Source organism: Pelophylax lessonae, assembly GCF_965119305.1.
Source record: "Pelophylax lessonae genome assembly, chromosome: 8".
NCBI classification, from domain to species: domain Eukaryota; kingdom Metazoa; phylum Chordata; class Amphibia; order Anura; family Ranidae; genus Pelophylax; species Pelophylax lessonae.
In genome coordinates this window covers 17,205,801-17,220,631 of record NC_138775.1, presented here as the reverse complement: position 1 = coordinate 17,220,631, position 14,831 = coordinate 17,205,801, and the positions used below count along the sequence as shown (strand labels likewise).

The 14,831-nt window shown below is 47.3% G+C and overlaps 1 protein-coding gene across 11 annotated transcripts in view; it reads right to left on the bottom strand.

Moving 5' to 3' along the window:
• Positions 1-14,831, bottom strand: part of LOC309561739 (plasma membrane calcium-transporting ATPase 2) — a 335,901-nt gene that overhangs the window by 257,997 nt on the left and 63,073 nt on the right. Inside the window, exon 2 of one of the 11 annotated variants that reach the window (XM_082265743.1) lies at positions 10,249-10,406. The exons of the other annotated variants lie outside the window; for them this stretch is intronic. The gene's annotated coding sequence lies outside the window, so the exon portion shown is untranslated. The remainder of the gene's footprint in view (positions 1-10,248; positions 10,407-14,831) is intronic. 11 annotated transcript variants of the gene reach the window in all.

Below are 14,831 nucleotides of genomic sequence, written 5' to 3'. Positions count from 1 at the left end.
TGACACCCGCGATCGCTCCCTGCTGAGAGGGAAGGACGGTCAGCTGTTGTAAACACAGCTGACCGTTCTTCTCCCTGGAATGATCACAGAGCGCCTGTGATTCTTCTATATAGGATCACAGGTCTCTGTGATCATTTCACAAGCCCCGCCCCCATAGTTAGAAACACGCCCCTAGGTACATATTTAACCTTTTGATCGCCCCTGGGTTAACTCCTTCCCTGCCAGTGTCATTATTACAGTAACAGTGCATATTTTTAGCACTGATTACTGTAGTAATGTCACTGGTCGCCTCAAAAGTGTCAAAAATGTCAGTCAGGGGTCCGATCTGTCCGCCGCAATGTCGCAGATCACCGCCAATACTAGTAAAAAAAAAAAAAAAACAATAAAATGACATAAATCTATATCGTAGTTAGTAGACGCGATAACGTTTGCGCAAACCAATCAAAATACGCTTTTTGCGATTTTATTTTTGTCTTTACCAAAAATATGTAGCAGAAAACCAATTGGCCTGAAATGTTAAAAAATTTTGATTTTTAAATTTTTTTTTTTTGGGAATGTTTTATAGCAGAATGTGAAAAAAATAGGAATATGGCATAACAGGTCCTCTTTATCGAGAGATCTGGGGTCAATAATACCCCACATCTCTCCTTCAGGATAGAAAGCCTAAGATCGAACCCCCCCCAAAAAAAAAAATTACACTTTACCTTTAAATTATATTTTTTTTTTATCACTTTTATTCCTATTACAAGGAATGTAAACACCCCTTGTAATATGAATATGGCATAATAGGTCCTCCTTATCGAGAGATCTGGGGTCAATAATACCCCACATCTCTCCTCCAGGCTAGAAAGCCTAAGATCGAAACCCTCCCCCCCCCCCCCCCAAAAAAAAAAAAAAAGATCTTGGCTTTCCACCCGAGAACACCGCAGTATTTACAACTGCCAGGCCGGACATGACACCATAATGTTGTGCCCGGGCCTCCGAGAGTCATAGAGACTGCAGGGGACCATCTGATCCTCGGTATTCTCTATGGCAGGGGTGTCAAACTCAATTTAATCGCGGGCCGCATCAGCATTATGATTGCCTTCAAAAGGGCCGATTGTATCTGTAAGACTAGATGTCAAGAGCATCCCCTACCCTTACATAAGACGTCAAGAGCCTCTCCACCATCAGAAGTTGAGTCCTCCACCCTCCCTTACATCACAGTGCACCTCCCTTACCTTGTGCTGCTGCTGGGAAGAAGCTGGAGGCATTGCTGGAAAGCAGAAAGTATAAGGTCTAGAGGAGGACTGGAGCTCTCCTGCAGCTACAGGAGAGGTGTGAGGGCCACATAAAATGGCCTGGAGGGCCGGATTTGGCCCGCGGGCCTTGTGTTTGACACCTGTGCTCTATGGTGAACTTCTGCCACCGGTGGATTCCTTCCCTGGCTCGCCGGTCACACAGCAGGGCGGCGGGAGGGGGCGTCCCCTCCTGCCGCCTGTAAGAACAATCAAGCGGCAGAATAGCCGCTATGATTGTTCTTACAGTGCAGGGAATCCCTGGCTGAAAATAATGATATCTGAATGATGCCTGCAGGTGCACCCATCATTCAGATACCTCCACTCAAAGCCCAGGACGTCAACTGCGGTATGGAAGTGGTTAAACATGTGAGCAAATAAATGCAAAACCGGCTCTGGCAACGAAAAGGTTAATGGAACAAACTGAAGTTAGAAGCTGATTGGCTGATAGTAAATCTCCCCATGTGTGTTTAGTGTCACTTTAATAGATGCATACAGTAGGTAGTAACTGATAGTCGCATTGTAACCCAATTTCCACTGACAAACTTGAAAGCTCACTCGCCTCACTGCTCTTCACGATCGCTTTCCTTGGAATGTAAAATGTTAATTTCCCTCTGATTTTTAATAAATATTCACCAAAAATACCCCAGAAAAGAAATCCGACATGTGCAAGTTGAGCGCTTAGAAGTGACCAAATGAGAAATCCAAATTCAAAGACCAAATTGGAAAAGAAGGGACTGTTCCTGATAAGCTGGAAGACGCAGTAGGAGGATGGGATGTGCGGCAATACAGGAGAAGTCAGGCCTTGCTTGCAATTTCCCCGGAGCCTCCCGTGTTATTCTCTGAAGAGAAGACTCCTCCTCCTGCGTCACAGAACAGGCAGATCACACATCAGCAGCACTGACGCTCTTATTAGCACTCTATCACTTTCTCCCATTTATGTGCAACTATCACAACCCCGGGATAAACACTAACTGAGCAATCGTTATCATCGCTCGGAGAAACAACAGAGATCGAGGGATGGGGAGAAGGGGAGAGAGTGAGATATAGAGGGATGGGGAGAAGGGGAGAGAGTGAGATATAGAGGGATGGGGAGAAGGGGAGAGAGTAAGGAATGGCAGGATGGGGAGAAGGGGAGAGAGTGAGATATAGAGGGATGGGGAGAGAGTGAGGAATAGAGGGATGGGGAGAAGGGGAGAGAGTGAGGAATAGAAGGATGGGGAGAAAGGGGGGGGGGGAGAGAGGAATATAATGTTGGGGAGAAGGGGAGAGAGTGATGAATACAGGGATGGGGAAAAGGGTAGAGAGTGGGGAATAAAGGGATGCGGATAAGGGGAGAGAGTGAGGAATATAGGGTTGGGGAGAAGGGGAGAGAGTGAGGAATAGAGGGATGGGGAGACAGTGAAGCAAAGAGGGATGGGGAGCAGGGGAGAGAGTGAGGAAAGCAGGGTTGGGGAGCAGTGGAGAGAGTGGGGTATAGAGGGATGGGGAGAAGGGGAGAGAGTGGGGAATAGAAGGATGGGGAGAAGGGGAGAGAGTGAGGAATAGAGGGATGGGGAGAAGGGGAGAGAGTGAGGAATAGAGGGATGAGGATAATGGGATAGAGTGAGGAATAGAGGGATGGAGAGAAGAGGAGAGAGTGGGGAATAAAGGGATGCGGATAAGGGGAGAGAGTGAGGAATAGAGGGATGGGGAGAATGGGGAGAGAGATAGGAATAGAGGGTTGGGGAGAAGGGGATAGAGATAGGAATAAAGGGTTGGGGAGAGAGATAGGAATAGAGGGTTGGGGAGAAGGGGAGAGAGATAGGAATAGAGGGATGGGGAGAAGGGGAGAGAGATAGGAATAGAGGGATGGGGAGAAGGGGAGAGAGTGGGAAATAGAGGGTAGGGAGAACAGGAGAGAGTGAGGAATAGAGGGATGGGGAGATGGGGAGACAGTGAGTCAAAGAGGGATGGGGAGCAGGGGAGAGAGTGAGGAAAGGAGGGAAGGGGAGAAAGTGGGGAATTGAGGGATGGGTAGAAGGGGATATAGTGGGGAATAGGGGGATGGGGAGAAGGGGAGAGAGAGAGGAAAAGAGGGACGGGGACAAGGGGAGAGAGTGGGTAATAGAGGGATGGGAAGAAGGGGATAGAGTCGGTAATATAGTGATAGGGAGAAGGGGAGAGAGTGAGGAATAGAGGGATGGGGAGAAGGGGATAGAGTTTTAATACGAGGGTGGGAAAAAGGGGAAAGAGTGAGAAATAGAGGGGCGAGGATAATGGGATAGAGTGAGGAATAGAGGGATGGGGAGAAGGGGAGAGAGCGAGGAATGGAGGGATGGGGAGAATGGAAGAGAGCGAGGAATGGAGGGATGGGGAGAAGGGGAGAGAGTGATGAATAGAGGGATGGGGAGAATGGAAGAGAGCGAGGAATGGAGGGATGGGGAGAAGGGGAGAGAGTGATGAATAGAGGGATGGGGAGAAGGAGAGAGAGTGAGGAATAGAGGGATAGGGAGAAGGGGAGAGAGTGGGGAAAAGAGGGATGGGGAAAAGGAAAGAGAGCAGAGAATGGAGGGATAGGGAGAAGGGGAGAAAATAGGAGATGGCAGAAGGGGGAGTTAAGAATAGAGGAATGAGGAGAGAAGGGAAGAGAGTTAGGAAAGGAGGGATGAGGAGAAGGGAGATAGTGGGGAAATAGGAGACTGGGAGAGAAGGAAAGAGAGTGAGGAAAGCAATGATGGGGAGAGAAGAAAAGGTAAATGAGGAGTGAAGGAAAGAGGTTAAGGAAAACAAGGATAGAGAGGAGGAACGAGGAGAGAAGAATAAAGAATGAAGAAAGGAAGGATGTAGAGAGAAGGATGGAGAATGGGAAAAGGAACGACAGAGAAATAAAGATAGAGCGAGGAAATGGAGGATGAGGAGAGAAAGATAGAGAGTGAGGAAAGGAGGGATGGTGGGAGATAAGGATATAGAATGATAAATAGAAGGATGGGGAGAGAATGATAGAGAATGCGGAAAGGAGGGATGGTGGGAGAAGGAAAGAGGATGATGTAAAGTCAGATGGGAGAGTAAAGGAAAGAAAGTGAGGAAAATAGGGACAGAGAGAGGAGAAAAGAGAGTGAGGAAATGGGAGACAGGGAGAGAAGGAAAGAAGATGATGAAAAGTCGGAAAGGGAGGGAAGGATAGACAGTGAGAGAAGAATAAAGAATGAGGAAAGGAAGGATGGGGAGAGAAGGCTAGAGAATGAAGAAAGGAGGGATGGGGAGAGAAGGATGGACAATGAGAAAAGGGAGGATGAGGAGAGAAGAAAAAAAATGAGGAAAGGAAGGATGGAGAGAAGGATAGAGAATGTGGAAAGGAAGAATTAAAAAGATAATAATAAAAAGAAAAAGATAAAAAGAAAATTAGTTTTAAAAAGGGACAAGGACAGAATGATAGAGATTTAGGAAAAGAGGGACAGAGAGAGGAAGGAAAATAGATAAGAGAAGTGGAGATAGAAGAGAAAAAAAAAAGAGTGCAAAAAGGAGAGAAAAAGAGAATGGGAGAAAAGAGATGGGGAGAAAAGAGATGGGGAGAAAAGGAAGTGAATGAGGAAAAATAAGAAGATAGTAAGGAAAAGAAGAATCGGAAGAGAAGGAAAATAAGCAGGGTTTTCAGGGAACTCAACCACAACCCCCCCCCCCCCCCAAACCCCTTCACCAAACCCCCCACCCTTCAAACTGCATCAAATAGTGGGTATGGTCAAATTTCACTTAAATATCAGATGTGCATTATGTACAAAGTGCAGATTTCTGTGGTGCGTTGCATACAGAGTGCAGAGTTCAGGGGTGCGCTGCATACAGAGTGCAGAGTTCTGTGGTGCGCTGCATACAGAGTGCAGAGTTCAGGGGTGCGCTGCATACAGAGTGCAGAGTTCAGGGGTGCGCTATATACAGAGTGCAGAGTTCAGGGGTGCGCTGCATACAGAGTGCAGATTTCTGTGGTGCGTTGCATACAGAGTGCAGAGTTCAGGGGTGCGCTGCATACAGAGTGCAGAGTTCAGGGGTGCGCTATATACAGAGTGCAGAGTTCAGGGGTGCACTGCATACAGAGTGCAGAGTTCAGGGGTGCGCTGCATACAGAGTGCAGAGTTCAGGGGTGCGCTGCATACAGAGTGCAGAGTTCAGGGGTGCGTTGCATACAGAGTGCAGAGTTCAGGGGTGCGCTGCATACAGAGTGCAGATTTCTGTGGTGCGCTGCATACAGAGTGCAGAGTTCAGGGGTGCGCTATATACAGAGTGCAGAGTTCAGGGGTGCGCTATATACAGAGTGCAGAGTTCAGGGATGCGCTGTATACAGAGTGCAGGGTTCAGGGGTGCGCTGCATACAGAGTGCAGGGTTCAGCCTTCTTCCACAGCTGCTTACCTCTGCACCCTCCATCCACATCTCACCTTCACCCCTCTTTAGCTCTGACCTCTGTATGCAATCCCATCTTCACTGTCCCTATCTTCTCCCCACCGCATAAAAGCTCCACCGCCTTCCACATGTCTTACTTTTGTTGCTGTATTAAGCTGAAGGACCTGAGCCAGAGATGGTGGAACTGAGTTCCACCAAGTTCCAGCTGAAAAAAAGCCCTGAAAATAAGTGAGGAAAAGATGGACAAGGGAGAGAAGGTAAGTAGGTGAGGAAAAGAGGGACAGTGAGAGGAGAAAAATGAAAAGGGGGTGAGGAAATGAGGCACTTAAAAAGTAAGAAAGTGATTGAGGAAAAGAGGTGCAGGAGGGCAAACGGTGGAAAGAAAAACGAGAAGAGGAGGAGAGAAGAAAGAAAGTGAAGAAAAGGTGGAAAGGGAGAAAGATAAATAGGGGTGGTAGGAAAAGGCAGGTCCTTTTATATGTTTTCAGAGTGGATTAAGAGGGAAAACTGTTTTCACTATGTAGGTGCATCATACAAAAAAGAGGGGCAACCAGGGAGGATATTTGGTTCCATAATGGGATAGTCCCTCCAATTGAGGGACAGCTGGGTGCAGTGCTTCAGCACCAGGACTGACTCTACATGACTCAGCAAGGTCCATAAAGACATGGATGAGCGAGTTTGGGGAGGAGGAACATGACTGACCTGCACAGAGTCCTAACCTCACCCCGATAGAACACCTTTGGGATGAATTAGAGCAGAGACTGCGAGCCAGACCTTCTCATACACCATCAATGCCTGACCTCACAAATGCGCTTCTGGAAGAATGGTGAAACACTCCCATAGACACACTCCTAAACCTTGTGGACGGCCTTCCCAGAAGAGTTGAAGCTGTTATAGCTGCAAAGAGTGGGCCAACTCAATATTGAACCCTACAGCTAAGACTGGGGTGCCATTAAAGTTCATGTGTGTGTAAATGCAGACGTCCCAATACTCTTGGCAATATAGTGTAGGTGAACCTCCTTTCACACTTTAGTAAATCAGGAACAATTTTCATAACATAATTTTATTACCTCTGGACGGGGGAATTTTTGATGGGCATGTCATTTTAAGTAACTACATGTAAGTCCTGCTAACACTTTTTAGGCATTTACAACAGTTTTGTTTTGGAAAAAGGTTGAAACCATATAAATGAAATCTGACTGTTGTCAGCAATCTTGGCAGTGTTTTATGGTTTGTCCCAACCCCTGTAGCTGCCATTTTGTGCGGACAGCTTGGTATGCATGTAAATGAATAGGGAATTCATACTGCATACTAAATACCATCATCACAGGTGTTAACCACATAAAGTTACCAGAATGCAATCATTGTAGTGGTCCTTTAAGGGAAGTTAGGTTTACGGGTTAGGGCTAAGGTTGCAGAGTTACTCTGAATGTTGGGGCTATAGAGATTAGTGTAAAGTTTTTAAGGGGGGGGGGAGTTAATGTTAGGGTTACAAGCAGGGTTATGGTTAAAGGAAGGGTTAGTGTTAGGGTTACAAGCAGGGTTATGGTTAAAGGAAGGGTTAGTGTTAGGGTTACAAGCAGGGTTATGGTTAAAGGAAGGGTTAGTGTTGGAGTACAGAGAGGGTTAGTATGAAGGTTAGAGTTACAGGATGGTAGGCATGAAGTTTAGGATTACAGGGTGGCTTAGTGTTAGGGTCCCACCGAGGGGGAAGGTTAGTTTTAGGATTAGAGGGGGGGGGGTTAATGTAAGGGTTACAAGAAGGGTAGGTTTTAGGACTGCAGAAAGAGGTATTCCTAAGGTTTCTGGGTAGGTTACTGTGAAGTTTAAAGTTCGTATTATAAGGAAGGTAAGTGTTAGGGTTACAGGGGGGATAGTGGGACAATTAGTGTTACAGCCACAGGGAGGGTTTGTGTTAATGTTAGGACTACAGGAGGGTTATTAAGAGGCTTAAAGGTAGGGCTAATGTAGGAGTTATTGAGAGATTTCATTTTTGGGGTTACGGGTAGGATTAGTGCGAGGATTAAAGGTAGGGTTCATGGGATGGTTATAGGGAAAGTCGGTGTTAGGGTTGTAGGTAGTAACCCTACTGTGTGACGGTTATAGGGAGAGTCAGTGTTAGGGTTATAGGTAGGGTTAGTGTGAGGGTTATAGGGAGAGTCAGTGTTAGGGTTACAGGTATGGTTAGTGTGAGGGTTATAGGGAGAGTGAGTGTTAGGGTTACAGGTAGGGTTAGTGTGGGGTTATAGGGACAGTCAGTGTTAGGGTTACAGGTAGGGTTAGTGTGAGGGACAGCCTTAGATTTGGGCATTGTTCTCTGAGCCTAAAAATAACAGCATTGTTCTCAATGTCATCAAGATGGTCAACGAGTTTAAAAGGTAATTGTATCCAAACATCTAATCTCCAAGATGAAACACAAGAATTGTGCTACCTGCCAAAAGTCTACTACACCAACACACAGTCTTGTGACCCCCTTCCCTAGTGTGCTAGACTGGCTGCAGACTGTGTGCCGCTGCCCCACCTCGTGTCTGCAGACTGCCCCCCCTCCTGCCTACACACTGCCCCACCTCCTGCCTGCAGACTGCCCCCCCTCCTGCCTACACACTGCCCCACCTCCTGCCTGCACACTGCCTCATCTCCTGTCTGCACGCTACCCTGCCTCCTGCTTGCACACTACCCTGCCTTCTGCCGCCACATTACCCCGCCTTCTGCCTGCACATTGCCTCATCTTCTGTCTGCACACTACCCCGCCTCCTGCCTGCACACTGCCCCGCCTCCTGCCTGCACACTGCCCTGTCTCCTGCCTGCACACTACCCTGCCTTCTGCCTGCACACTACCCCGCCTTCTGCCTGCACACTGTCCCGCCTCCTGCCTGCACAAAGCCCCACCTCCTGCCTGCCCACTGCCCCATCTCCTGCTTGCACACTGCCTTGTCTCCTGTCTGCACACTACCCCAACTCCTGCTTGCACACTGCTCCGCCTCCTGCCTGCACACTACCCTGTCTCCTGTCTGCACACTACCCCACCTCCTGCTTGCACACTGCTCCGCCTCTTGCCTGCACACTTCCCCATCTCCTGTCTGCACGCTGTCTCATCTCCTGTCTGCACACTGCCCCATCTCCTGCCTGAACACTGCCTCATCCCCTCTCTGCCCATTACCCTGCCTCCTGCCTGCACACTGCGCAACCTCCTGCCTGCACGATTCCCGTCTCCTACCTGCACACTTCCTTATCTCCTGCATGCACACTGCCTCATCTCCTGTCTGCACACTGCCTCATCTCCTGTCTGCACACTGCCTCATTTCCTGTCTGCACACTGTCTCATTTCCTGTCTGCACACTGCCCTGTCTCCTGTCTGCACAGTACCCTGTCTCCTGTCTGCACAGTACCCCACCTCCTGCTTGCACACTGCTCTGCCTCCTGCCTGCACACTACTCTATCTCCTGCCTGCACACTGCCCTGTCTCCTGTCTGCACACTGCCTCATCTCCTGTCTGCACACTGCCTCATCTCCTGTCTGCACACTGCCTCATCTCCTGTCTGCACACTGCCTCATTTCCTGTCTGCACACTGCCCTGTCTCCTGTCTGCACAGTACCCTGTCTCCTGTCTGCACACTGCCCCATCTCCTGCCTATACACTTCCCTGTCTCCTGTCTGCACACTACCCTGCCTCCTGCCTGCACACTGCCCCATCTCCTGCCTATACACTTCCCTGTCTCCTGTCTGCACACTACCCTGCCTCCTGCCTGCACACTGCCACATCGCCTGCCTGCACACTGCCCTGTCTCCTGTCTGCACAGTACCCTGCCTCCTGCCTGCACACTGCCCCATCTCCTGCCTGCACACTGCCCTATCTCCTGTCTGCACAGTACCCTGCCTCCTGCCTGCACACTGCCCCATCTCCTGCCCATACATTTCCCGCTCCTGTCTGCACACTACCCTGCCTCCTGCCTGCACACTGCCCCATCTCCTGCCTGCACACTGCCCTATCTCCTGTCTGCATAGTACCCTGCCTCCTGCCTGCACACTGCCTCATCTCCTGCCTATACACTTCCCTGCCTCCTGTCTGCACACTACCCTGCCTCCTGCCTGCACACTGCCCATCTCCTGCCTGCACACTGCCCCACCTCCTGCCTGCACACTGCCCCATCTCCTGCCTGCACACTGCCCTATCTCCTGTCTGCTCAGTACCCTGCCTCCTGCCTGCACACTGCCCATCTCCTGCCTGCACACTGCCCTATCTCCTGTCTGCTCAGTACCCTGCCTCCTGCCTGCACACTGCTCCATCTCCTGCCTGCAAAAAGCTCAACCTCCTGCCTGCACTTTGGGGTATTATTAATGAGCATCAGCACATTGGTGAGGCAACTCACAGCTCTCAGCCTTTTGAAACCTGAAAATCTCCCCCTCCTTACAATATAGCCATCACACTGAAAGCCTGATTGCTGCTGTATATGCACCTAACCCTAATCGAAATCCTCCAGCAAATGCAATCTCCATCCTTGAAATTGATGCATGATGAACTAGAGAAAAGAATTCTGATCCCAGCACAGACTGGCTGTGTTGGGTCCTGAGATGGGCTCTCTGTGTCATACTCACCGTCTCGTTGTACCTGATGGGATGGGGACAGACCTGGACACGGAGACACCAGAAGAAGTACTGTCAGGGAGATCTGCACCGACTACTTTTAACTTGGGTTGATGTCTATGAGGAAACACACATGGGACCTGGTCCAAAATTCGGCAACTTGGCAAAGACTGAAAGAAATGAAATTTATGTTTGTTGGTTTTGAATGTTTACACAAAGCCATTTCTAGAGTGCCGGAGATATTTCACAAGACGGTCAGACAATACCATGCTGTGCCCCTGCCAATCTGTTACTAATCACAAACAGATACATGTAGCAGGTACAATGGACGGCACTGTTCTGTGCCAATCATTTTTATTGAGAAGCTTGAAAACAATTAAAGTAAACACACAGAGGTTCAATATTAAGAAGCAGACCTGTAGTATACAATAGATATGGGTTACAGTGTTAAAGCAATGCAAAAGCATTGGAACCCAAACCATAAACAAGAGGGGGACAAGACAGGACTGGTATTTCCCAGTAGGGGTCAGGTGGGTGCCCAGCAGGATTGGAGGTTGTCTGGTTGGCACCCTTCATGGAATAAAGCTTGCCTAGATGTAAAGTATACTGAAGCTGCACCAGCCATCTTTTCCATCCCTGGGTCATATACATGGAAAGTCCTTCGGATAATGGGGCAGTCTGACCATAGAGGATACATTTGTGACAATTCTCTATTTAGCAGACACACCCCAAATGATATGACTTTAACATTAGAAGAACAGAAGATACAAGAGGCAAAGCTGCCCTCTGTGATTACTAATATGGCAACTCTACTGTAACGAGATCTAAGAGGTCCCATCCCAACTGTGTACAACTACAGACCCGTTGGGCTTATAACTCATGCATGATCTATTCCTAGTACCCCTGACCTCACATATGATCTACTCCTTGTACCCTACATCTCTTATATGATCTACTCCTTGTACACCTCACTTCATGTATGATCTATTCCTTCTACCCCTCACCTCACATATGATCTACTCCTTGTACCCTACACCTCTTATATGATCTACTCCTTGTACCCTACACCTCTTATATGATCTACTCCTTATACCCTACATCTCTTATATGATCTACTCCTTGTACCCTACACCTCTTATATGATCTACTCCTTGTACCCTACACCTCTTATATGATCTACTCCTTGTACCCTACACCTCTTATATGATCTACTCCTTGTACCCTACATCTCTTATATGATCTACTCTTTGTACCCTACACCTCTTATATGATCTACTCCTTGTACCCTACATCTCTTATATGATCTACTCCTTGTACCCTACACCTCTTATATGATCTACTCCTTGTACCCTACACCTCTTATATGATCTACTCCTTGTACCCTACACCTCTTATATGATCTATTCCTTGTACCCTACACATCTTATATGATCTATTCCTTGTACCCTACATCTCATATGATCTACTCCTTGTACCCTACACCTCTTATATGATCTACTCCTTGTACCCTACACCTCGTATGATCTACTCCTTGTACCCTACACCTCTTATATGATCTACTCCTTGTACCCTACACCTCTTATATGATCTACTCCTTGTACCCTACATCTCTTATATGATCTACTCTTTGTACCCTACACCTCTTATATGATCTACTCCTTGTACCCTACATCTCTTATATGATCTACTCCTTGTACCCTACACCTCTTATATGATCTATTCCTTGTACCCTACACCTCATATGATCTACTCCTTGTACCCTACACCTCTTATATGATCTACTCCTTGTACCCTACATCTCATATGATCTACTCCAGGGATCCTCAAACTATGGCCCTCCAGCTGTTGCGGAACTACACATCCCATGAGGCATTGTAAAACTCTGGCATTCACAGAAATGACTAGGCATGATGGGAATTGTAGTTCCTGAACAACTGGAGGGCCATAGTTTGAAGACCCCTGATCTACTCCTTGTACCCTACACCTCTTATATGATCTACTCCTTGTACCCTACACCTCTTATATGATCTACTCCTTGTACCCTACACCTCTTATATGATCTACTCCTTGTACCCTACACCTCTTATATGATCTACTCCTTGTACCCTACACCTCTTATATGATCTACTCCTTGTACACCTCACCTCACACGTGATACGCAGAGGACCACGATCGTTAAGGCTCTCCCTACCGATGAGGGCTCCAGCCATGGATCTGTGCTGTCTGTGATTGCACAGCACTCCTCGGATTTTCTTGCCTCAATCCTATATGGGACATTATTGAGCATACACTATATCTGTACCTTTGGCATCTACCAGACATAGAAGCAAAAGAATATTCGGATGTGCACTTTATAAGGCCATTATACCCTGCTCTATAATTAATGAGCTACTGTGCACCCGGTCTGATATAAATAGGACAAATATGGCACTTTTCCACTGCAAGTACCAGCTCGGCTCTACTCGGCCCTGCTTGGCCCGGTTTGCTTTTCCACTGCTGGTACCGCATGGTACGGTGTTGGAACGGTACGTTATGGTTTGCTTTTCCACTAAAGTAGTACTAAAGTTAAGTGGGTGGGATAACAATGGGGTGGGTGGGATTCTCTGACCAATCAGTGGCTAGTAGTGACTGCATGCAAAGGATTGTGGGATATGGTACCGGGTATGGTACCTCTTGGAACCACAATCGAGGTGGTACTGTTTTTGAGAGCCATACCATTCGGTTCCATGCAGTGGAAAAGCGCCGCCGTACCGTACCGAACCGTTCCGACACCATACCATGCGGTACCAGCAGTGGAAAAGCACAAAAGCGAGCCGAACCGTTCGGTTCCATGCAGTGGAAAAGCGCCAATACTGAAGCTAAGAAGGGACTGGTAAATGGAGATATACATGCACCTCTAAGGAATAACCAAAAAGAACCTTTGTTCTTGGAAATTATATCTGGACCTTTCATCTTGGTATAGGGGTCCTATGTCTATCCTGCCATTCTTGTCTCTGCAGACAATGGGAAATATCGGTCTTGTCTGGTCTCTCTGGCCCTGAGGAAGCTTTATGCGAAACGCGTTGGCTTGCTGGGACCCCTAGACTGTGTGTCATCTGAGACTTGCATCAACATCTGCAATAAGTATCAGCATCCCCCTATCTAGGGAATATATTTCTGCACTGCGTTTTTATTTGTCTGTAACCTTTGTACGGGACTTTTCTTTTTGTCCCCAATTGTATATGTTGTTTTATATGTATTAATAAAATAATATTATTTATTTTTAAATTGTTGTAATTTTTGGTCCACCCTCTCCCAACAGGCCTTCCAAAGCCCCATCTTTTTCTTTTTTGGTTTTGCATACGATTATTAGGGGTATGGGCCTACCTACACGGTAATTTTTTACATATCACACGTGATCTACTCCTTGTACCCCTCACTTCATGTATGATCTATTCTTTGTACCCCTCACCTCATATATGATCTACTCCTTGTACCCTTCACCTTACATATGATCTACTTCTTGTACCCTACACCTCTTATATGATCTATTCCTTCTACCCCTCACCTCACATATGATCTACTTCTTGTACCCCTCACCTCATGTATGATCTGTTCTTTGTACCCCTCACCTCATATATGATCTATTCCTTCGACCCCTCATTTCATGTATGATCTATTCTTTGTACCCCTCACCTCATATATGATCTACTCCTTGTACCCTACACCTCTTATATGATCTACTCCTTGTACCCCTCACCTCACACGTGATCTACTCCTTATACCCCTCACTTCATGTATGATCTATTCTTTGCACCCCTCACCTCATATATGATCTACTCCTTGTACACCTCACCTCACACGTGATCTACTCCTTGTACCCCTCACTTCATGTATGATCTACTCTTTGTACCCCTCACCTCATATATGATCTACTCCTTGTACTCCTCACCTCATGTATAATCTACTCCTTGTACCCTACACCTCTTATATGATCTACTCCTTGTACACCTCACCTCACACGCGATCTACTCTTTGTACCCTTCACTTCATGTATGATCTACTCCTTGTACCCCTAACTTCTTGTATGATCTATTCCTTCTACCCCTCACCTCACATATGATCTACTCCTTGTACCCCTCACTTCATGTATGATGTATTCTTTGCACCCCTCACCTCATATATGATCTACTCCTTGTACACCTCACCTCATGTATGATCTACTTCTTGTACCCTACACCTCTTATAAGATCTACTCCTTGTACACCTCACCTCACATGTGATCTACTCCTTGTACCCCTCACTTCATGTATGATCTACTCCTTGTACCCCTCGCCTCACATATGATCTACTTCTTGTACCCCTCACCTCATGAATGATCTACTCCTTGCACCCTACAGCTCACATGCAATATCCTAATACACAGAACATCGAGGAACCAGAGACACACCAATATGGTACATCACTGAGGATATTCTACTTTAGTATCCATGCAATACATCCTAATACATAGAATGGTGAGGAACCCGATCCACGCCAATATTGGACATCATTGGGGGGGTTGTCACAGCAGTTACTCCCATAGATAACTGACACGGACAAGGAGCTCTCCATGG